Source organism: Dendrobates tinctorius, unplaced genomic scaffold (assembly GCF_039654945.1).
Source record: "Dendrobates tinctorius isolate UK_male_01 unplaced genomic scaffold, ASM3965494v1 ptg000037l, whole genome shotgun sequence".
Classification (NCBI taxonomy): Eukaryota; Metazoa; Chordata; class Amphibia; order Anura; family Dendrobatidae; genus Dendrobates; species Dendrobates tinctorius.
The window spans coordinates 23,738,995-23,763,655 of record NW_027361705.1 but is presented as its reverse complement, the minus strand read 5'-3'; the positions used below and the strand labels follow the sequence as shown (position 1 = coordinate 23,763,655).

Below are 24,661 nucleotides of genomic sequence, written 5' to 3'. Positions count from 1 at the left end.
TGTATTATCTGTACACTGACACTATATACAGAGCTCCTGTGTGTAATGTCACAGATGATCACTGTATTAACTGCACACTGACACTACATACAGAGCTCCTGTGTATAATGTCACCTGTGATCACTCTATATACAAAGCTCCTGTGTTTAATGTCCCTAGTGATCCCTGTATTACCTGTACACTGACACTACATACAGAGCTCCTGTGTATAAAGTCACCTGTGATCACTCTATATACAAAGCTCCTGTGTATAATGTCACTGGTGATCCCTGTATTACCTTTACATTGACACTAAATACAGAGCTCCTGTGTATATTGTCAATAGTGATACATGTATTACCTGTACATTGACACTAAATACAGAGCTCCTATGTATAATGTCACTGGTGATCACTGTATTACTTCTACACTTACATTAAATACAGAGATCCTGTGTATAATGCCGCTGGTGATCACTGTATTACTTCTACACTTACTATAAACAGAGCTCCTGTGTATAATGTCATGGGTGATCTCAGTATTACCTGTACACTAACACTATATACAGAGCTCCTGTGTATAATGGTACTGGTGATCATTGTGTTACCTGTACACTGACACTATATACAGAGTTCCTGTGTGTAATGTCACTGTGATCACTGTATTACTGTCATGTCCGCCATGTCTGTCATGTCCGCCATGTCTGTCATGCTGCAAGATGCCTGGAGCAGTGTGCACGCGCGCCTTACCTCATGGCTGCACGCTGTTGCTGGGTAACCATCCGTCTCTGTCTGATTCTGCAATCCGCTGTATTCCTGGAAACCCCTGATCATGTGACCTCCTCTATGGTTCTACCCAGGCTGTTCTAGCGATGCTCTCTATGATCCTGGAGGATCTGAACCCAAAGTCCCTCCCTGGTCCTGACCCGGAATTACTGTTGCTATGGTGCTATATCAGACCTCCCCTCCCTATGGTCAGGGCCTGAGTATCGTGTTGCTTCCCTGCATGGCTGCTTGGTCTGCTCGGTCGCTCTCTGTAATCTGTGTCCCTGCACTCTGCCCTGTCGTGCATCTCTGCACACACTCTGTGCTTGTACTCTGCCTCCTGGTGCCATGTCTTGTGTTGTCTCTCGTGCCATGTTTGTCCTTGCCTTGCTTTGCCTTGTAGTACTTCCGTCGTTCTCTGCCTTAGCCTGTTTCATCATGTCTGGTCTTTGCTATTCTGAGCCAAGTAGTACTTCTCATGTTTCTTGTTTCTGCCTGGTTTTCCGTACTCTGCCCTATGGTGCTCTCTTGCACATTTCCATGTCTAGTCTCAAGGTGCTCCCTTGACCCGGCTATGGGCTTCGACCTATGCTCCGCTGCTAGACTCTGTCCTATCGTGCTCTCTTGCATATTTCCAAGCTAGTCCCACGGCTCTGCCTTGGTCCGGCTCTGGGCTTCAGCCTACGCTCCGCTGCTACCTCTGTTCTCGTTCTGATCTGACTCTGTGTTCCTGCCTAAGTTTCCGCTCCGTGTTCCGTACCTGCCTAGCTCTGCCTTGTTTCTTGCTTTGCTTTATTGCTTCGTGTGCCCTTTGCATGCACCTGGCCTTCCTATGGATCGCCCCGTGCCAGGGCCGTGGGGTACTCGGAGCCAGGCCCAGTGGATTTCAATGGGAGATGTAACGATAACTGTGACCCGGTCCGTGGCCCTGGGCGTCCATTGTAAAAGGGGGGTTAAGGGTGATGGAATAAACATTATGAGTGAATGATTCGTGACGCCACCTGTGGTGTTTGGCAATGAAGTTGTTAAGCTGATGCTGCAGATAGATCCTCTGGGACAGATGGTGTGGTGCAGCAATGATGGTGTAGCCCTCCACAGGTAGGGCTGTAGTCCCAGGGCAGAGTAGATGAAGAAGATAGGGGTTAAGGGAGAGAGTGTAGTGTCTGGCTCCGAGATGTAGCAGTGCGAAGTGGGTTGGCGCAGTAATAAGCGGAGGACACCAGGTCATGTAGTTCCAAAGCTTTACTCACAGTCTGTTGAGCATACAGGTGCCCGCCTCGGTGCCGTGTCCTCCAGGTCAGGGGCTCAACCAACTTCCAGGCAAGATGAAGTACTCCCTTCCAACACTCCGCTAACATATGTGCCTTTTCTGAACGTCTCCCTTTTGCGCCTATAGTGAAGTACTCTCAGTACTGAATTACACTGGAGTTCCTCCTGTCAGATGTTCCTATGAACGCTACTTGTACGGCAGTCAGCTGTAGCCTGCTTCAGGGACTCCTTGCTACCAAGTCCCGGCTCACTCTCATTGCTGTTGTGCCCCCAAGTTTTGTGTGGGAATAAAGTGGTGACAACTTCTATTCCTCTGGTGTCTGCTGCAGGACCATTAGTATCCATACAACCTCGGGGACCGGACCCCGGCTTTGCGCTGTGAACTTGAGAAGGGTTCTGTTCTAACCCTATTCCTTAGTCCTCCTCTCCTTACGTTCCGTACTAATCCTTCCTTCTTATGGAGAGAGTTAGGCATTCCATCAATGTCTCTTTCCTGTGCCAGTGGACCCAGGTCACTGAGGTCGGCTGCAGCACTTCCTTCATCCATGCCACTCAGGGGATCTTCACTCTTCCACTGACTCTGTCAGACTGCCTAAATCCTAAACTCTTCCCGCTCTTTAGGTGCCAACTAACTCCACCCGCCTCCCAGCATGCTTCGTGTTCCAAGCAGGGAGCCACCAAAGGGTGCTTTGCTACACTACTATGTTGTGTGGGATGCAGGTGTTGGAGCGTGGTCAGGTGTCTCCACCTTACCTGAATGGTTGGGTACCACACCTCAAGAGGCGGTGCAGTACCTCTGTGGCGACTGAACCCTCAGGGGCGCCACACTAGCCTCCTGCTTGTGCCTCAGCCGTGACCGCTCTAGCTGTGCCCGCCCTAGCCGTGCCCGCCCTAGCCGTGCCCGCCTGCTAGTGCCTCAGCCGTGCTCGTCGGTCAGTGACAGCTGTGTCGCCTGCTATGCCCCAGTCGGGTTCGCTGGCGTCTTACCCGCCTGTTTGTGCTGCAGCCCATCCAGCTAGCCAGTGCCCAGCTGTGCTCTCTGTGCTCCCTTGCACCTACGCTCTCTCTGCACTGTGCTCTCCGTGCTTCTCTTAGCACACGCAGGTCCTCGCCTGCCTTTGGCATACCTCCCCGTGCTTCTATAAAAGTATGTGCAGGTTTTGCCATGTACACTGTTGTGCCCTCTAGCACGTACAGGTCCTAATCTGTACCATGTCTTGAACCCTGACCCTGACGTGCCTCTCTGCACGTGCAGGACTCTGCTTTAAACTCTGTCCCTGACATGCCCCTCGGCATGCGCAGGCCTCCATCCTTGAACCTGACCCTGGCGTGTTCCTTTGCACGCGCAGGACTCTTCTCTGAACCTGTCCCTGGCATGCCCCTCGACATGCGCAGGCCTCCGTCCTTGAACCTGACCCTGGCGTGTTCCTTTGCACGTGCAGAACTCTGCTTTGTACCTTTCCCTGGCGTGTCCCTCTACACGTGCAGGCCTCCGTCCTTGAACCTGTCCCTGGTGTGCCCTTTGCACGCGCAGGCCTCCGTCCTTGAATGAACCCTGGCGTGTCTCCAAGCACGCACCCTGCCTTGAACCCTGGCGTGGCTCCAAGCACGCACCCTGCCTTGAACCCTGGCTTGCCTGCTGGATTCCTGAAACCTGCCGACCGCTGCCAGAGGTCCGGAACCAGATGACTGCGGCCTGATGTCCGGAGCTGATTTCTGCAGGGTGATGCCTGGATCCTGTCAGTCGTTGCCAGTAGTCTGGAGTCCGATGCCATCGCACCCTGTCTTGGATCCTGGCGTGTCTCCTTGCACGCACCCTGCCTTGGACTCTGGCGTGTCTCTCAGCGCGCACCTTGTCTTGGACTCTGGCGTGTCCTAGCACGCATCCCTCCTAGGAACTCTTGTGTTATGTCTGAACTTTTGGTGTGCCCTTGCATGCACCTTGCAGTGTTTCACCATTGGTGCCCTGCATCTGGTTCTCTGTTTTTGCTTTGTATCTGATTAAAGTGTGTAACCACATTTGCTGAAGAAACCCTGTGACCTCGCTTATGTTTCATATCCTGTCCGTCCTGCTGCCAGACACTCAATAGTGTCTCCCTGAGCCGGCCGTCTGGTCCAGCTGCCGTGGTGGCTCACCCCCTTGGTCTTGCTCCTGATACTCCCTGTACAGGGGGTAGGTTCTCACTAGGTCAGCTCGCCCTAGGTGGGTTGGTGCCACGGCCCAAAGGGTCCACTCTAAAAGGAAAAACGACTCAGCATAAGCTGACGCTCGTCACAATTACCTGTACACTAACACTATATACAGAGCTCCTGTGTATAATGTCACTGGTGATCGCTATATTACCTGTACACTGACAATATATGCAGAGCTTCTGTGCATAATGTCACTGGTGATCACTGTTTTACTTCTACACATACACTATATACAGAGCTCCTGTGTATAATGTCATGTGTGATCTCAGTATTACCTGTACACTAATACTATATACATAGCTCCGGTGTATAATGTCACTGGTGATCACGGTATTACTTCTACACATACACTATATACAGAGCTCCTGTGTATAATGTCATGGGTGATCTGAGTATTACCTGTACACCAATACTATATACAGAGCTCCTGTGTATAATGTCACTGGTGATCACTGCATTACCTGTACACTATATACTATATACAGAGCTCCTGTGTATAATTTCACTGGTGATCAGTATATTACTTCTACACTTACAGTATATACAGGACTCCTGTGTATAATGTCACTGGTGATCACTGTATTACCTGTACACTATACATTATATACAGAGCTCCTGTGCATAATGTCCCTCATGAGTCACTGTATTACCTATACACTATTTCGGGACAGCAAGGAAGGCTGTAGTGGTCTGGTCCCACCATGGGTAAGTGTTATGATTAGGTCACCGAGGAGAATAACCAGGAAATAAGCTAGGCAACCAGAACACCAGAATGGTTGGCAACTTAGCGGATTGCAGACCCCTAAACCTAACAACACAACTACAATTAGCCGTGGGATGTGCCTACAATGCCCTAGACGCCTCTGCACAGCCAATGAGTTAACTAAGCCTAAAGCAAGAAAGAGGAAAGTTAAACTGCCCTGGAGCAGAACCCCAAAGGAATAGATAGCCCCCAAGCATATATTGCCAGTGAGACAAGATGAGGCACAAACACAGGCAGAAAATAGAGGAAGCAAATGATGGGGCCCAAACTGTCTAGATAGCACTGGACAGAAAAAATACTGTCTGCAATCACGCAAAAACCCTAAAAAATCTAACACATCTGATATGCAAAAATACTGAGGCCACACGACCTCTCCCCCACTAGATCAGCATTCTGATGTGAACTGGAAGCAAAACCAAAAACTGCTATAACAGGGGATTAGCAATACTGAACAGACTGACATAAGCTGTGGCATATGGAACGGGGTCCAGCACCAGTCCCAGCAGGGAACAATGCTGAACATACACAGCAAAGCAGAAAGCAGAGAAAGACAAAACTGGATGAAATGCAAAAAGATTCCAGCAAACAAATAACTTATCTGAATGATGCAGGACCAAGCAGGGGACAAGCGGACTTCAAGATACACAGGAAGAAAAAAAAATCACCAGCAGCAACTGAGGGAAGCTTGCTCACTTAAATCTTTCCAGTCTGTAACACCTGACTTCCACTAATCGTCTTCAGGTGATGGACTTCTGTCAACCCGACCAGCTCCACTACCCGCAGCCACCACTAGAGGGAGCCCAAACTCAGAAGTCAGGTTAAGAGTGTTCACAACAGGTAAGCAGGTGCTTTTTCTGATGGCATTTTATGATATTGGTATATAGGTATAGCCTATAATCATCTACAGCAGTGTTTCCATGACTCCAGTCCTCACGGCCCTCAACATTTCATGTTTTCAGGATTTCCTTAGTATTTCACAGGTGATGGAAATATCATCAAGGCATCAGGAATTCTCTCACATGTGTAACACTATGGAAATCCTGAAAACATGACCTGTTGGGGTCCGAGAGGACAGGAGTTTGGGAACCACTGATCTACAGTGTCTCCTACTCAGTGCTATTTGTATGCACCCTTACTGTGATTCTTTTAACCTGCTTCCCCAGGTCCTATACTGACCCATAGTCTCTTCTTTGCCTATCTTCATGTCTCCTCCATTTGTTCTCTTATTACGTTTATATATACAGTACTGTGTATAGTCCCATTTTACAGTATATGTGATTTTATATTAAAATGTATTTGCTTATTCATTTTTTGGTGGTGTTTTGCTACTCTGTTTAGTCTTCAGTTTTGATACAGAGCTCCTGTGTATAATATCACTAGTGATCACTGTATTACCTGTACACTATATGGTATATGCTGAGCTACTGTGTATGTCACTGCTGATCACTGTATTACCTCTACACTATATACAGAGCTCCTGTGTATAATGTCACTGGTGATCACTGTATTACCTGTACACTATACACTATATACATGGCTCCTGTGTTTAATGTCACTGGTTATAACTGTATTACCTGTACAGTATATATTATATACATAGCTCCTGTGTATAATGTCACTGGTTATCACTGTATTACCTGTACACTATATATTATATACATGGCTCCTGTGTGTAACGTCACTGGTGATCACTGTATTACCTGTACACTATACAAACAAAAGCTGATGGCTATGTATGTGATCTGATGCTTGATGGGAAATGTTAATGTGTGATTGGTGAGGACGTGGTGCAGAAGTGGAGTTTTTCCAAGATTGGGCAGTGAAAACTCTGAGGGTTGGAGGTGGAGCTGGGGTAGAGCCTGAATGAAGTCTCAAGGAGGCCCAAAAATTTTGCCAGCATGGGGACCTGAAATTCTTGGTGGCACCCTTACATCTGGGTCATCATTAGTCGGAATTTGCAAAAGGAGCAGTGGATCTAGATTATTTGCATGTCCAAGTGCCTTTAGGCAGGCAACACATTCCTCATACAACCATTAATACCCTTTTAAAGGTTGGCCAGGGCAGAAGTTGTGGCTGAGGATATTTGCGTTAGCACGCCCTAGCCTCTCTTCACATGTAAACACTGTCCATCACTCTGCATACCTGTGGCTTTATCTCCTGCACCGTCAATGTCTTCTCTACTTTGCTGGAAGCTTGGTCTGTCCGGTTTTACACAAAAAGAACCACAGTTTATTTCATCTTGCAAATAAACAACTTTACTGATCTTCTTACACAGCACATCCATGTTTGTTACAGTATCAACATTAGATTGTCCGCAATGCAACTCTTCCTCTCTGTCTCCTAGCACATTCCCGGGTCGGACCATATCTTTCAGTTCCTCAGCATCCTCCCTGTTCAGACCTACTTTGTTCGGGAGTTCCCTCAGCTGTTTTGCCCTGGTTCTGAGGGCATCAGAACCCACAATACGCTGCCACATGATGGGCGACCTGCCCGCAATGCTGTGACTTCTCTTAAAAATACAGTGTCTATTTCTGCTGCACTGTTACCCTTGATGATGATCTGGTCCACGGTTACTGGATGGGTGGGCTTCACACTTTATAACGTTGCATGGTAAGGTGGCACCCGAGTTAATGGGTGCCCTGGCCCCGTCTCAGTATCAGGAAGTCCTTCCTGCCCTATCCATCGTGACCCATCCTATGTTAACAACCTTTACCCCATCTAGTGGTAAGAAAGGGGAACTGTACTTTCCCTGTATTATAACAGTATATATAATACAGTAGCAGCAAAAATACTTTACATATTTGCAATATAATTAAATCACAATTAGATCAAGCAGGACAAACTAAAAAGGGTATAAAAGCAGATATTGTCCATTGTAACCCCTTACACCCTCACTGATAGCAGCTAAAGCAGTCAGTGCATGGATATCTGCACTAGTACTTGATACTAAATAAATTGAAATGTGTTTAAAATTTTGTTTCCATTGTTCCATCATTTGCATACCATTAACATGAACCATCATGTGATTTTCAAAATTCCACAACTTTTCCTTCTTGGCCTTGCAATGTCAATGCTGAGGAGTGTATTCATGAATGCAATTATATTTTAAATGGCAGTGGGGCTTTATGGAGAGTCATACAGTATTCCTTGTTGCTTTGGCCCCTCAACTTCGGGGCCCTGTGACACCTCATACTGTTCTATAGTGTGCTGCCCCTTATATCTCTCGCATTCACCATAAAGGAATAACTGAATGAACTAAGTTTTACGTAAAAAGATTTTCCAGGGTTACTGTATTAACCCCTTCACGACTATGGGATTTTTCGTTTTTGTTTTTTGCTCCCCTTCTTCCCAGAGCTATAACATTTTTATTTTTCAGTCAATATGGCCGTCTGAGGACTTGTTTTTTTGCAGGACAAGTTGTACTTTTGAATAAATCCATTCATTTTTCCATATAGTGTAGTGTAAAATGGCAAAAAATTCCAAGTGTACAGTAGTGAAATAGCAAAAAAAAGTGCAATTCCACAATTGTTTTTTGGTTTATTTTTTTTACTATGTTCACTAAATTCTAAAGCTGACCTTCCATTATGATTCTCCATGTCATTATGAGTTCATATTTATCCAACATATATAGGTTCTTTTTTTATTTAAAAGGTGAAAAAAAAATTCCAAAGTTTGTAAAAAAAAAAAAAAAAAGGTGACATTTTCCAAGATCCGTCACATCTCAATTTTTCTGGGGCTGGGTGAGAGCTTATTTTTTTTATACCATTTTGGGGTAGATATGATGTTTTGATCTTATGTTATTACATTTTATTGCCATGTTGTGGCGATGAAAAAACATAATTCTGACATGTTGATTTTTCTTCTCGTTACGCCATTTACCGATCGGAATAATTCTTTTTATACTTTGATAAATTAGGTGTTCCTGAACCCAGCGATCCCAAACGTGTATTTTTTTATTTTGCATGGGGCAAAAAGGGGATGATTTGAACTTATATATTTTTTAAAACTTTTTTTATATTTTGTAAAACTTTTTTCTTACTTGCTTCAATAGTCTCCTTAGAAGACTTGAAGCTGCAATTGTCTGATTGCTTGTGCTACACATAGCAGGCCTTCACAGGCCTACATCCATAGAAGATCTGCAATGACAGTCATGGGGGTCTTCTGCAGACCCCCAGCTGTTAAGCTTACCATTCAGCGCCCCGCGATCTTATGACATGGGCACCGATGGGCGGGTCTTATGACGCGCTTTCGGTAAGCGTGAGTTAAATGCCGAGATCAGAGATGGACAGAGGCATTTAACATGTTAACAGCCACACATGGATCGTGATTCCACCCACGGCTGTTAGCTTGTAACACTCATGCCACCCCTACTCTGACCTGACATGTATTGTATGTGTCAATAAATGAGTTATACTTTATCCGGCTGAGTGCGACCTTTCCTCTACATGGATTCAAAGATTTGATTGCTGCGAGGTCAAGCACCCAGGAGTCCAGGATGACAGCTTGCTGCCAGACACACACCATCAGTTGATATATGGTAATAGCGGTGCCGTCCGCCTTTTCTACTTTGTCACGGCCTGTAGTAAATGCCTACAATGGTGTCCTTTCCATTGTTCTGTCCTTGTATTCTTACCCAAACAGTTTCCACAGAACTCCCAGTGTCTGAAGCTTCAATCTCTGTGCAGATATACGCGTTTCTAACATACGATGCGACACCTCCTCCTCGTTTATCAAGTCCGTTTCTAGCAAATAAGTTGTATCCTTCTAGCCTTGTATTCCAATCACGTGTATTGTTCCACCAAGTTTCAGTGATTCCAATGACATCATATTTCCTTTCCTGTGTTAGTAGTTCCAATTCTCCTTGTTTGTTGCCCATGCTTTGTACATTAGTATAGAAACATTTTCGTTTATGATTGGTTTCTCTTTCTCCAATATTTTTATTATTTAGAATCTTTTGTCTTTGTTCTTCCTTTCCACCTCTAATAGCCGAGTTCTCAATAGCATTTGTCAGGTGTTTGGCTTTTTCTGGTCTTTTGCTTCCCTTCCCATGTTGTTCTAGTTTAAAGCTCTCCTTACAAGTGTAGCAAGGCGATTTCCAAATACATGTTTACCAGGCTTCGTAAGGTGCACCCCATCTCTAGCAAGTAGTCCATCGTATAGGTAATTCACTCCGTGATCCAGAAATCCAAATCCTTGCTGACGGCACAATCGACGTAGCCAGTTGTTCACCTGCAGAATCTTATTCCACCTCCTTGTTCCATGGCCAACCACTGGGAGGATGGAAGAGAAGACCACCTGCGCTCCCAGTTCTTTCACTTTCTTACCTAAGTTTTCAAAGTCACTGCAGATGGATTCCAGGTCGTTTCTTGCTGTGTCATTTGTCCCCACATGTATTAGCAGGAATGGGTAGTCATCTGTAGGTCTGAAGAGTCCTGATATCCTGTCAGACACATCTTCACCTTCCTTAATGATCTTCAATGTAGCTAACCTCTCTTCGAGATTTTGCAACTTTTCCTCCAACAGGGACACAAGCTTGCATTTGTGGCATGTGAAGTTTGGCTTTTCCACTGGTAAGTCTGTGAACATGTAGCAAGAAATGCAGCTCACCAATTGGTTCCTTGCCTCTTCCATATTGTTAGTGCTAAATAGATTTCAAAGCGATGAAAAATGAGCCAAAATATCGGCACGCAGTTTACCGATTTCCTCTTTTCAGCTGCAACAGCCAAAATCCAGTGATCGTTGAGCTCGCGGAGACTCTTCACTTATCCCAGAAGGCACTGGGAATATGCAAATGCTCTCCTCATGACTCTTCCCCTGGTTTCTCTTTCCCCTGCCATCTCCCGCCGCCAGCAGCGGGGACTAATGAGAGAGGTGCAGTGTGTGCCTGGTAACTACCAGAGAGTAAGGTGCTGTACGCTCCATGTCCGTAAGTACAGGGTACATGCCACATAAGAGTGACTGGGTACGGGACAGACACTCGCGCCCTGATTTTGCCAGTTTATATTTGCTGAGCGACGTTGGGCTCATAGAGGATTGTGGCCCCCAACCTAGTTGGCTACATCAGTATATGGACTTGGGGTAGTGGAAGGAATCAGAGACCATTGGGGGCAATGTTGAGTAACCTCCCAAAATTTACAGGGAGCAACACTTTGATGGGGGACTGGACTGAGAGGGTCAAGGGAATGTTGAGAATGCACCCCATGCGCTTGTTTAGCCATGTCCAAAGGGAGGGGGAGCCTATGACCCAATACATGAATGCGCTGCAGGAGATCCACGCTGCAATCGCTAAGCGAGATTATATAGGCGTCAGGCCTTGTGATATTTTTCTGAGAGACCAGCTAGTGGCAGGCTTTAGAGATGTGCTGCTTAAGCAAGCCTTGTGTGAGCGCCTGCGAGCTTATCCTCGGATGACTTTTTCAGGAATGGGGGCGGAAGCGCGAGAAAGGGAGCAGGAGCAGGGGACCACAGCCTTGAAAGGGATGGTCCAGAGTCGCGAAATACCCACCATAAACGAGGAAGAGCCAGAGTGGTCCCGTGAATTAAATCAGGGAATGCGGAAAATGAAGGCAGAAATCAAGAGCTTGAAGGAAGCCCTTGCTGTTACCTTGGAGTCCAATGCCATACCCTGGGGTAACTTACGGCAAGAGATGGAAGAAGTTAGATGATAGATGCGGAGCATAAGAAAGACTTCAGCTGTAGACCCAAAATTTAATCCCATATCGTGGTGTGAAAAATGATTGTAGAGGGGGGTATGCCTTCTGTGGATGACAGCGATTCAGACTGAAGCGCCCACCAGATAGGTTCAGAAGTGAGTGGTGGACATGTGGAATAATGAGACACCTGTCAAGAAGTTGCCCTACAAGAGACAGCCGACGGTGAAGATTTGCTCACCCTTCCAAAGGTCATGCCAACTGGAAACAGCGCTGCTCCTGGGAGAAATGGTACAGTGAGAGGAGGGGAACCTCACCCAGAGCAAGGCAGAGCCATGGCGTTGGACACCGAGAAGAGAGGGAGAAGATGTCTACTGTCTACAGTGAGATGTCTGTGCTGGAGACCAATCGGGTGGAATGCCAAACTGGATCCAATGGTCCCGTCTGTGAGGATCAACCCGAAGGGAAAGGCGAGACATCTACCCAAATAGTCCACTGAAGTATGTCACATCCCTGCCTGTTACAATCTTCCAAAGGAGGGGAGAAAGTGCCAAGTGTCCCTGAAACGCTCACTCCCACGGTTCCCGATTGTGATGAGGAAGGACCACTTGCCTCGTTCTCTGAAATGGATAGTTCATCACCCGCCAGTCCAAGGGAAGTACGTAGGCCTGAAACTCCAGAGATAGATGCTCCATTGGACTCGGACGTACTTCTGTCCTCGTCTGCTCACCCTGACTCCACTACTCAACCTGACTCTACCACTCAATCTGAAGTGCTGAGTACTCCTAATTAGCAAATTCAAAAGGAGCCTCAAAGTACTCAGTATGGCCACGCAGGTGTTTCCCCCCTTCGGTATGCACAGAACAATTCCCTTTGGCAGAATGTAGTGCAAGAGAGGCAGAAATGGATGCGAAAATTGTGGGCAGCTGATCCACCTCTGAAAAACATAAAGGAGCACGGAGAGGTCTCGCCCATGGAATAGCGAGCTAAAGGAGAGGGGTTAGTGTAACAAGGAGGACTGGACCTGCTTGCCAGGCCGGAACTGTCAAGGCTGGATCCCCTGTTGCCTGGGGGAAGTAATAGTAAGCCAGATGGACCTCCTGACCAAGGGAGGTGGGGGGATATAAAGCAAAAGCGCGTGCAGCATAGGTGAGTTTGGCGCCAACCCAGGGCAGCATGCAGTGAGGTGAGCGTCGCGCTCTGTCCCCCCCACCAAGTACCTGTGCTGTGGCAGCTCCAGTCATCTGCAAAACGACCGCTGCAGAGAGAGAGAAACCGGGCATTCTGCAGCAGTACAGCGAGAGGAGTTCTCCGTCCTGGGAGCACCAGCATCACGCAGGCCAGCGTCCACTGTCTCCCACTGCCAATATCAGGGACCGGAGAGAGATAGAGAAGTGCAGTGTGTGCCCGGTGACTACCAGAGAGTAAGGCGCCGTATGCTCCGTGTCCGTAAGTACAGTGCACGTGCCACATAAAAGTGACTGGGTACGGGACAGACACTAGAGCCCTGATTTTGCCAGGTATAGTCATGTAATATTAGACACTGTAATACAGGTACAGTAATTAAATATTCGGCGCAGGGATAACGTAGAAGAGGTGCAGTACTCTAACATTAGCTGCAGTGATATAATAACACAGGTAGGGTAATGTATTATTAGGTGCAGTGATGTAGTAACAGAGGTATAGCGATGTAATATTAGCCATAGTGATACAGTAACACAGGTACAGTGATGTAACATTAGGTGTAGTAATTAAGTAACACAGGTACAGTGATGTAATATTAGGTGCAGTGATGAAGTAACACAGGTACAGTGATGTAATATGAGGTGCAGTAATTAAGCAACACAGATACAGTGATGTAATATTAGGTGTAGTGATGAACTGACACAGGTACAGTGATGAAGTAACACAGGTACAGTGATGTAATATTAGCCATAGTGATACAGTAACACAGGTACAGTGATGTAATTTTAGGTGCAGTGATGAAGTAACACAGGTACAATGATGTAATATTAGGTGTAGTGATGATGTAACACAGGTACAGTGATGCAATATTAGGTGCAGTGATGAACTAACACAGGTACAGTGATGAAGTAACACAGGTACAGTGATGTAATATTAGCCATAGTGATACAGTAACACAGGTACAGTGATGTAATATTAGCCATAGTGATACAGTAACACAGGTACAGTGATGTAATTTTAGGTGCAGTGATGAAGTAACACAGGTACAGTGATGTAATATTAGGTGTAGTGATGATGTAACACAGGTACAGTGATGCAATATTAGGTGCAGTGATGAACTAACACAGGTACAGTGATGAAGTAACACAGGTATAGTGATGTAATATTAGCCATAGTGATACAATAACACAGGTACAGTGATGTAGTATTAGGTGCAGTAATTAAGTAACACAGGTACAGTGATGAAATCTTAAGTGCAGTGATGAAATAACACAGGTACAGTGATGGAATCTTAAGTGCAGTGATGAAATAACACAGGTACAGTGATGGAATATTAAGTGCAGTGATGAAATAACACAGGTACAGTAATGTAATAATAGGTGCTGTGATGAAGTAGCACAGATCTGTGCCTTGCCACAATTCTGTCTCTGAGCTCCTTGGCCAGTTCCTTTGACCTCATGATTCCCATTTGGTCTGACATGCGCTGTGAGATGTGAGGTCTTATATAGACAGATGTGTGACTTTACAAATCAAGTCCTATCAGTTTAATTAAACACAGCTGGACTCCAATGAGGGAGTAGAACCATCTCCAGGAGGATCACAAGGAAATGGACAGCATGTGACTTAAATATGAGCGTCTGAGCAAATTGTCTGAATACTTATGACCATGTAATATTTCAGTTTTTCTTTTTTTGAGAAATTTGCAAAAATTTCTACATTTCTGTTTTTTTTTCAGTCAAGATGGGGGGCAGGGTGTACATTAATTAGAAAAAAATGAACTTTTTTGAATTTACCAAATGGCTGCAATGAAACAAAGAGTGAAAAATTTAAAGGGGTCTGAATACTTTACGTACCCACTGTATGTACCCACTGTATGTGCAAGGATACGTAACACAGGCATTGTGATGTAATATTTTGTGCAGTGATGAAATAAGACAGGTACAGTGATGTAATATTAGGTGCAGAGATACAGTAACACGGGTGCAGTGCTGTAATATTAGCCATAGTGACACAGTAACACAGGTACAGTCATGTAATATTAGCCATAGTGACACAGTAACACAGGTACAGTCATGTAATATTAGGTGCAGGGATACAGTAACACAGGTATAGTCATCTAATATTAGCCATAGTGACACAGCAACACAGGTACAGTGATGTAATATTAGATGCAGGCATACAGTAACACAGGTACAGTGATATAATATTAGGTGCAGGGATACAGTAACACAGGTATAGTCATCTAATATTAGCCATAGTGACACAGTAACACAGGTACAGTCATCTAATATTAGCCATAGTGACACAGTAACACAGGTACAGTCATGTAATATTAGCCATAGTGACACAGTAACACAGGTGCAGTGATGTAATATTAGGTGCAGGGATACAGTAACACAGGTATAGTCATCTAATATTAGCCATAGTGACACATTAACACAGGTACAGTCATCTAATATTAGCCATAGTGACACAGTAACACAGGTACAGTGATGTAATATTAGATGCAGGCATACAGTAACACAGGTACAGTGATGTAATATTAGGTGCAGGGATACAGTAACACAGGTATAGTCATCTAATATTAGCCATAGTGACACATTAACACAGGTACAGTCATCTAATATTAGCCATAGCGACACAGTAACACAGGTACAGTCATGTAATATTAGCCATAGTAACACAGTAACACAGGTACAGTCATGTAATATTAGCCATAGTAACACAGTAACACAGGTACAGTCATGTAATATTAGCCATAGTGACACAGTAACACAGGTGTAGTGATGTAATATTAGGTGCAAGGACACAGTGACAAAGGTACAGTCATGTAATATTAGCCATAGTGACACAGTAACACAGGTACAGTCATGTAATATTAGCCATAGTGACACAGTAACACAGGTACAGTCATGTAATATTAGCCATAGTGACACAGTAACACAGGTTCAGTGATGTAATATTAGGTGCAGGGATACAGTAACACAAGTGTAGTCATCTAATATTAGCTATAGTGACACAGTAACACAGGTACAGTCATCTAATATTAGCCATAGTGACACAGTAACACAGGTACAGTCATGTAATATTAGCCATAGTGACACATAACATAGGTACAGTCATGTAATATTAGCCATAGTGACACAGTAACACAGGTACAGTCATGTAATATTAGGTGCAGAGATACAGTAAAACAGGTACAGTCATGTAATATTAGGTAGGTACAGTCATGTAATATTAGGTGCAGAGATACAGTAACACAGGTATAGTGATGTAACATATTAGCCATAGTGACACAGTAACACAGGTACAGTCATGTAATATTAGCCATAGTGACACAGTAACACAGGTACAGTCATGTAATATTAGGTGCAATGATACAGGTACACTCATGTAATATTAGGTGGAGATACAGTAACATAGGTACAGTCATATAATATTAGGTGCAGAGATACAGTAACACAGGTATAGTCATGTAATATTAGCCATAGTGACACAGTAACACAGGTACAGTCATGTAATATTAGCCATAGTGACACAGTAACACAGGTACAGTCATGTAATATTAGGTGCAGTGATACAGGTACAGTCATGTAATATTAGGTGCAGAGATACAGTAACATAGGTACAGTCATATAATATTAGGTGCAGAGATACAGTAACACAGGTATAGTCATGTAATATTAGCCATAGTGACACAGTAACACAGGTACAGTCATGTAATATTAGCCATAGGTACACAGTAACACAGGTACAGTCATGTAATATTAGGTGCAGTGATACAGTAACACAGGTACAGTCATGTAATATTAGGTGCAGTGATACAGTAACACAGGTACAGTCATGTAATATTAGGTGCAGAGATACAGTAACACAGGTATAGTGATGCAACATATTAGCCATAGTGACACAGTAACACAGGTACAGTCATGTAATATTAGCCATAGTGACACAGTAACACAGGTACAGTCATGTAATATTAGCCATAGTGACACAGTAACACAGGTACAGTCATGTAATATTAGGTGCAGTGATACAGTAACACAGGTACAGTCATGTAATATTAGGTGCAGAGATACAGTAACACAGGTATAGTGATGTAAGATATTAGCCATAGTGACACAGTAACACAGGTACAGTCATGTAATATTAGCCATAGTGACACAGTAACACAGGTACGGTCATGTAATATTAGGTGCAGAGATACAGTAACACAGGTATAGTGATGCAACATATTAGCCATAGTGACACAGTAACACAGGTACAGTCATGTAATATTAGCCATAGTGACACAGTAACACAGGTACAGTCATGTAATATTAGGTGCAGTGATACAGTAACACAGGTATAGTGATGTAATATATTAGCCATAGTGACACAGTAACACAGGTACAGTCATGTAATATTAGCCATAGTGACACAGTAACACAGGTACAGTCATGTAATATTAGCCATAGTGACACAGTAACACAGGTACAGTCATGTAATATTAGCCATAGTGACACAGTAACACAGGTACAGTCATGTAATATTAGGTGCAGGGATACAGTAACACAGGTATAGTCATCTAATATTAGCCATAGTGACACAGCAACACAGGTACAGTGATGTAATATTAGATGCAGGCATACAGTAACACGGGTACAGTGATATAATATTAGGTGCAGGGATACAGTAACACAGGTATAGTCATCTAATATTAGCCATAGTGACACATTAACACAGGTACAGTCATCTAATATTAGCCATAGCCACACAGTAACACAGGTACAGTCATGTAATATTAGCCATAGTAACACAGTAACACAGGTACAGTCATGTAATATTAGCCATAGTGACACAGTAACACAGGTACAGTCATCTAATATTAGCCATAGTGACACAGTAACACAGGTACAGTCATGTAATATTAGCCATAATGACACAGTAACACAGGTGCAGTGATGTAATATTAGGTGCAGGGATACAGTAACACAGGTATAGTCATCTAATATTAGCCATAGTGACACATTAACACAGGTACAGTCATCTAATATTAGCCATAGTGACACAGTAACACAGGTACAGTGATGTAATATTAGATGCAGGCATACAGTAACACAGGTACAGTGATGTAATATTAGGTGCAGGGATACAGTAACACAGGTATAGTCATCTAATATTAGCCATAGTGACACATTAACACAGGTACAGTCATCTAATATTAGCCATAGCGACACAGTAACACAGGTACAGTCATGTAATATTAGCCATAGTAACACAGTAACACAGGTACAGTCATGTAATATTAGCCATAGTAACACAGTAACACAGGTACAGTCATGTAATATTAGCCATAGTGACACAGTAACACAGGTGTAGTGATGTAATATTAGGTGCAAGGACACAGTGACAAAGGTACAGTCATGTAATATTAGCCATAGTGACACAGTAACACAGGTACAGTCATGTAATATTAGCCATAGTGACACAGTAACACAGGTACAGTCATGTAATATTAGCCATAGTGACACAGTAACACAGGTTCAGTGATGTAATATTAGGTGCAGGGATACAGTAACACAAGTGTAGTCATCTAATATTAGCTATAGTGACACAGTAACACAGGTACAGTCATCTAATATTAGCCATAGTGACACAGTAACACAGGTACAGTCATGTAATATTAGCCATAGTGACACATAACATAGGTACAGTCATGTAATATTAGCCATAGTGACACAGTAACACAGGTACAGTCATGTAATATTAGGTGCAGAGATACAGTAAAACAGGTACAGTCATGTAATATTAGGTAGGTACAGTCATGTAATATTAGGTGCAGAGATACAGTAACACAGGTATAGTGATGTAACATATTAGCCATAGTGACACAGTAACACAGGTACAGTCATGTAATATTAGCCATAGTGACACAGTAACACAGGTACAGTCATGTAATATTAGGTGCAGTGATACAGGTACACTCATGTAATATTAGGTGCAGAGATACAGTAACATAGGTACAGTCATATAATATTAGGTGCAGAGATACAGTAACACAGGTATAGTCATGTAATATTAGCCATAGTGACACAGTAACACAGGTACAGTCATGTAATATTAGCCATAGTGACACAGTAACACAGGTACAGTCATGTAATATTAGGTGCAGTGATACAGGTACAGTCATGTAATATTAGGTGCAGAGATACAGTAACATAGGTACAGTCATATAATATTAGGTGCAGAGATACAGTAACACAGGTATAGTCATGTAATATTAGCCATAGTGACACAGTAACACAGGTACAGTCATGTAATATTAGCCATAGGTACACAGTAACACAGGTACAGTCATGTAATATTAGGTGCAGTGATACAGTAACACAGGTACAGTCATGTAATATTAGGTGCAGTGATACAGTAACACAGGTACAGTCATGTAATATTAGGTGCAGAGATACAGTAACACAGGTATAGTGATGCAACATATTAGCCATAGTGACACAGTAACACAGGTACAGTCATGTAATATTAGCCATAGTGACACAGTAACACAGGTACAGTCATGTAATATTAGCCTTAGTGACACAGTAACACAGGTACAGTCATGTAATATTAGGTGCAGTGATACAGTAACACAGGTACAGTCATGTAATATTAGGTGCAGAGATACAGTAACACAGGTATAGTGATGTAAGATATTAGCCATAGTGACACAGTAACACAGGTACAGTCATGTAATATTAGCCATAGTGACACAGTAACACAGGTACGGTCATGTAATATTAGGTGCAGAGATACAGTAACACAGGTATAGTGATGCAACATATTAGCCATAGTGACACAGTAACACAGGTACAGTCATGTAATATTAGCCATAGTGACACAGTAACACAGGTACAGTCATGTAATATTAGGTGCAGTGATACAGTAACACAGGTATAGTGATGTAATATATTAGCCATAGTGACACAGTAACACAGGTACAGTCATGTAATATTAGCCATAGTGACACAGTAACACAGGTACAGTCATGTAATATTAGCCATAGTGACACAGTAACACAGGTACAGTCATGTAATATTAGCCATAGTGACACAGTAACACAAGTACAGTCATGTAATATTAGGTGCAGTGATACAGTAACACAAGTACAGTCATGTAATATTAGGTGCAGAGATACAGTAACACAGGTATAGTGATGTAACATATTAGCCATAGTGACACAGTAACACAGGTACAGTCATGTGATATTAGCCATAGTGACACAGTAACACAGGTACAGTCATGTAATATTAGCCATAGTGACACAGTAACACAGGTACAGTCATGTAATATTAGCCACAGTGACACAGTAACACAGGTACAGTCATGTAATATTAGCCATAGTGACACAGTAACACAGGTACAGTCATGTAATATTAGGTGCAGAGATACAGTAACACAGGTATAGTGATGTAACATATTAGCCATAGTGACACAGTAACACAGGTACAGTCATGTAATATTAGCCACAGTGACACAGTAACATAGGTACAGTCATGTAATATTAGCCATAGTGACACAGTAACACAGGTACAGTCATGTAATATTAGCCATAGTGACACAGTAACACAAGTACAGTCATGTAATTTTAGGTGCAGAGATACAGTAACACAGGTATAGTGATGTAACATATTAGCCATAGTGACACAGTAACACAGGTACAGTCATGTGATATTAGCCATAGTGACACAGTAACACAGGTACAGTCATGTAATATTAGCCACAGTGACACAGTAACACAGGTACAGTCATGTAATATTAGCCATAGTGACACAGTAACACAGGTACAGTCATGTAATATTAGGTGCAGAGATACAGTAACACAGGTATAGTGATGTAACATATTAGCCATAGTGACACAGTAACACAGGTACAGTCATGTAATATTAGCCACAGTGACACAGTAACACAGGTACAGTCAAGTAATATTAGCCATAGTGACACAGTAACACAGGTACAGTCATGTAATATTAGCCACAGTGACACAGTAACACAGGTACAGTCATGTAATATTAGCCATAGTGACACAGTAACACAGGTACAGTCATGTAATATTAGCCACAGTGACACAGTAACACAGGTACAGTCATGTGATATTAGCCATAGTGACACAGTAACACAGGTACAGTCATGTAATATTAGCCATAGTGACACAGTAACACAGGTACAGTCATGTAATATTAGCCACAGTGACACAGTAACACAGGTACAGTCATGTAATATTAGCCATAGTGACACAGTAACACAGGTACAGTCATGTAATATTAGCCATAGTGACACAGTAGCACAGGTACAGTCATGTAATATTAGGTGCAGAGATACAGTAACACAGGTATAGTGATGTAACATATTAGCCATAGTGACACAGTAACACAGGTACAGTCATGTAATATTAGCCACAGTGACACAGTAACACAGGTACAGTCATGTAATATTAGCCATAGTGACACAGTAACACAGGTACAGTCATGTAATATTAGCCATAGTGACACAGTAACACAAGTACAGTCATGTAATATTAGGTGCAGAGATACAGTAACACAGGTACAGTCATGTAATATTAGCCACAGTGACACAGTAACACAGGTACAGTCATGTAATATTAGCCATAGTGACACAGTAACACAGGTACAGTCATGTAATATTAGCCATAGTGACACAGTAACACAAGTACAGTCATGTAATATTAGGTGCAGAGATACAGTAACACAGGTATAGTGATGTAACATATTAGCCATAGTGACACAGTAACACAGGTACAGTCATGTGATATTAGCCATAGTGACACAGTAACACAGGTACAGTCATGTAATATTAGCCACAGTGACACAGTAACACAGGTACAGTCATGTAATATTAGGTGCAGAGATACAGTAACACAGGTATAGTGATGTAACATATTAGCCATAGTGACACAGTAACACAGGTACAGTCATGTAATATTAGCCACAGTGACACAGTAACACAGGTACAGTCATGTAATATTAGGTGCAGAGATACAGTAACACAGGTACAGTCATGTAATATTAGCCACAGTGACACAGTAACACAGGTACAGTCATGTAATATTAGCCATAGTGACACAGTAACACAGGTACAGTCATGTAATATTAGCCATAGTGACACAGTAACACAAGTACAGTCATGTAATATTAGGTGCAGAGATACAGTAACACAGGTACAGTCATGTAATATTAGCCACAGTGACACAGTAACACAGGTACAGTCATGTAATATTAGCCATAGTGACACAGTAACACAGGTACAGTCATGTAATATTAGCCATAGTGACACAGTAACACAAGTACAGTCATGTAATATTAGGTGCAGAGATACAGTAACACAGGTATAGTGATGTAACATATTAGCCATAGTGACACAGTAACACAGGTACAGTCATGTGATATTAGCCATAGTGACACAGTAACACAGGTACAGTCATGTAATATTAGCCATAGTGACACAGTAACACAGGTACAGTCATGTAATATTAGCCACAGTGACACAGTAACACAGGTACAGTCATGTAATATTAGGTGCAGAGATACAGTAACACAGGTATAGTGATGTAACATATTAGCCATAGTGACACAGTAACACAGGTACAGTCATGTAATATTAGCCACAGTGACACAGTAACACAGGTACAGTCATGTAATATTAGGTGCAGAGATACAGTAACACAGGTACAGTCATGTAATATTAGCCACAGTGACACAGTAACACAGGTACAGTCATGTAATATTAGCCATAGTGACACAGTAACACAGGTACAGTCATGTAATATTAGCCACAGTGACACAGTAACACAGGTACAGTCATGTAATATTAGGTGCAGAGATACAGTAACACAGGTATAGTGATGTAACATATTAGCCATAGTGACACAGTAACACAGGTACAGTCATGTAATATTAGCCACAGTGACACAGTAACACAGGTACAGTCATGTAATATTAGGTGCAGAGATACAGTAACACAGGTACAGTCATGTAATATTAGCCACAGTGACACAGTAACACAGGTACAGTCATGTAATATTAGCCACAGTGACACAGTAACACAGGTACAGTCATGTAATATTAGCCATAGTGACACAGTAACACAGGTACAGTCATGTAATATTAGCCATAGTGACACAGTAACACAGGTACAGTCATGTAATATTAGCCACAGTGACACAGTAACACAGGTACAGTCATGTAATATTAGGTGCAGAGATACAGTAACACAGGTATAGTGATGTAACATATTAGCCATAGTGACACAGTAACACAGGTACAGTCATGTAATATTAGGTGCAGAGATACAGTAACACAGGTATAGTGATGTAACATATTAGCCATAGTGACACAGTAACACAGGTACAGTCATGTGATATTAGCCATAGTGACACAGTAACACAGGTACAGTCATGTAATATTAGCCATAGTGACACAGTAACACAGGTACAGTCATGTAATATTAGCCACAGTGACACAGTAACACAGGTACAGTCATGTAATATTAGGTGCAGAGATACAGTAACACAGGTATAGTGATGTAACATATTAGCCATAGTGACACAGTAACACAGGTACAGTCATGTAATATTAGGTGCAGAGATACAGTAACACAGGTACAGTCATGTAATATTAGGTGCAGAGATACAGTAACACAGGTATAGTGATGTAAGATATTAGCCATAGTGACACAGTAATAGACATATAATAGCAGGCAAAGCAATGCATTTACTATGAGATTAAGAACCCAAGTATTATACTAAAAGAATAGGTGCAGTGACATAGTAACAGAGCAGGCATAGATATGTATTAATACAGGATCCATAGTTGGAGGTACTGTGAATCACAGCACAGGACGGCAGTGCAATAGGAGATACGTGACATAGTAACACAAGGATAGCAATTGACAATTAACAATGGAGTGGTATTGCAATAAGAGGTATAGTTATGTAATAAACACAAGTATAGTAACGTAATAGGACACTGATGTTATCACATATATAAAGCATTGTAATAAGATAATGAAATTACACAGCTACAGTACTATAAGATGATGATGTCATAAGGTACAGTAATATAAGGTGATGTCATAACGCACACAATGAGACAGGTATAGTGATGCTCGAACAGACGCAGTGATGTAATGGAGCAGTGAGCGGTGCGCGGGGGACGTAGGCATACAGGTGGCAGATTGTTAATAATTGTCCAGCAGACATTGCAGAAGAGTTCTAGCTGATGGAGAGCTTCAATGAGTCCAGTATTGGGGGAGATAAACCCATGCCTGATACCTCCTTGTTGGAGAGAGGATGCCTCTGCTTCCGCCTGCAGTGTGGGAACTCCCTGGGGGAGGAGTGAGACCCCCTGCCCGAAGCTGTGCAGATCAGACACTGCTTCCCAAAGGACCACAAACCTCTGATCCTAACAGGAGGAGCCTCACAAACTCTCTCCCCCCCTCCGCCACCCCAGACTCCTTTTATAGGAACGTGCCTTTGGACTTGGCATACTTTACTTCAAGAAGCAGTGAATCATTTCCTCCATTTAACAAAAATGGGAGAAAGCTCCTCTGGACTGATGGTTAAATTTAGATCAGATTTTTTACTTTAAAAAAAAAATGAGAAAAAATAAAGGAAATAAATTGTTGTGGTACCGGGAGCCAACAAGTGCATTGGTAATGAGGAATGTGATGTGAGGAGTATGCGGGAAGCTACACCAAACATGATCTGTGAGCTCCCCCACCTGACACCAGGAGGAACACACCACTCACTGAGACTGCAATGTATCATCTGTTAATACACAGCAATGTAGCTCCACTAACAAGTGAGTAAC

The 24,661-nt window shown here is 42.9% G+C and overlaps 1 protein-coding gene across 2 annotated transcripts in view; it reads right to left on the bottom strand.

Annotated features, from left to right (window-relative positions):
- LOC141088055 (PRKC apoptosis WT1 regulator protein-like) overlaps positions 1–24,258 on the bottom strand; it is a 78,111-nt gene extending 53,853 nt beyond the window's left edge. The window contains exon 1 of one of the 2 annotated variants that reach the window (XM_073573926.1): positions 24,124–24,258. The gene's annotated coding sequence lies outside the window, so the exon portion shown is untranslated. Of the gene's footprint in view, positions 1–7,110; positions 7,163–24,123 lie in introns of those variants that run through there. The other variant, XM_073573928.1, reaches the window with a different exon arrangement.
- Between the last annotated feature and the right edge of the window lie 403 nt (positions 24,259–24,661).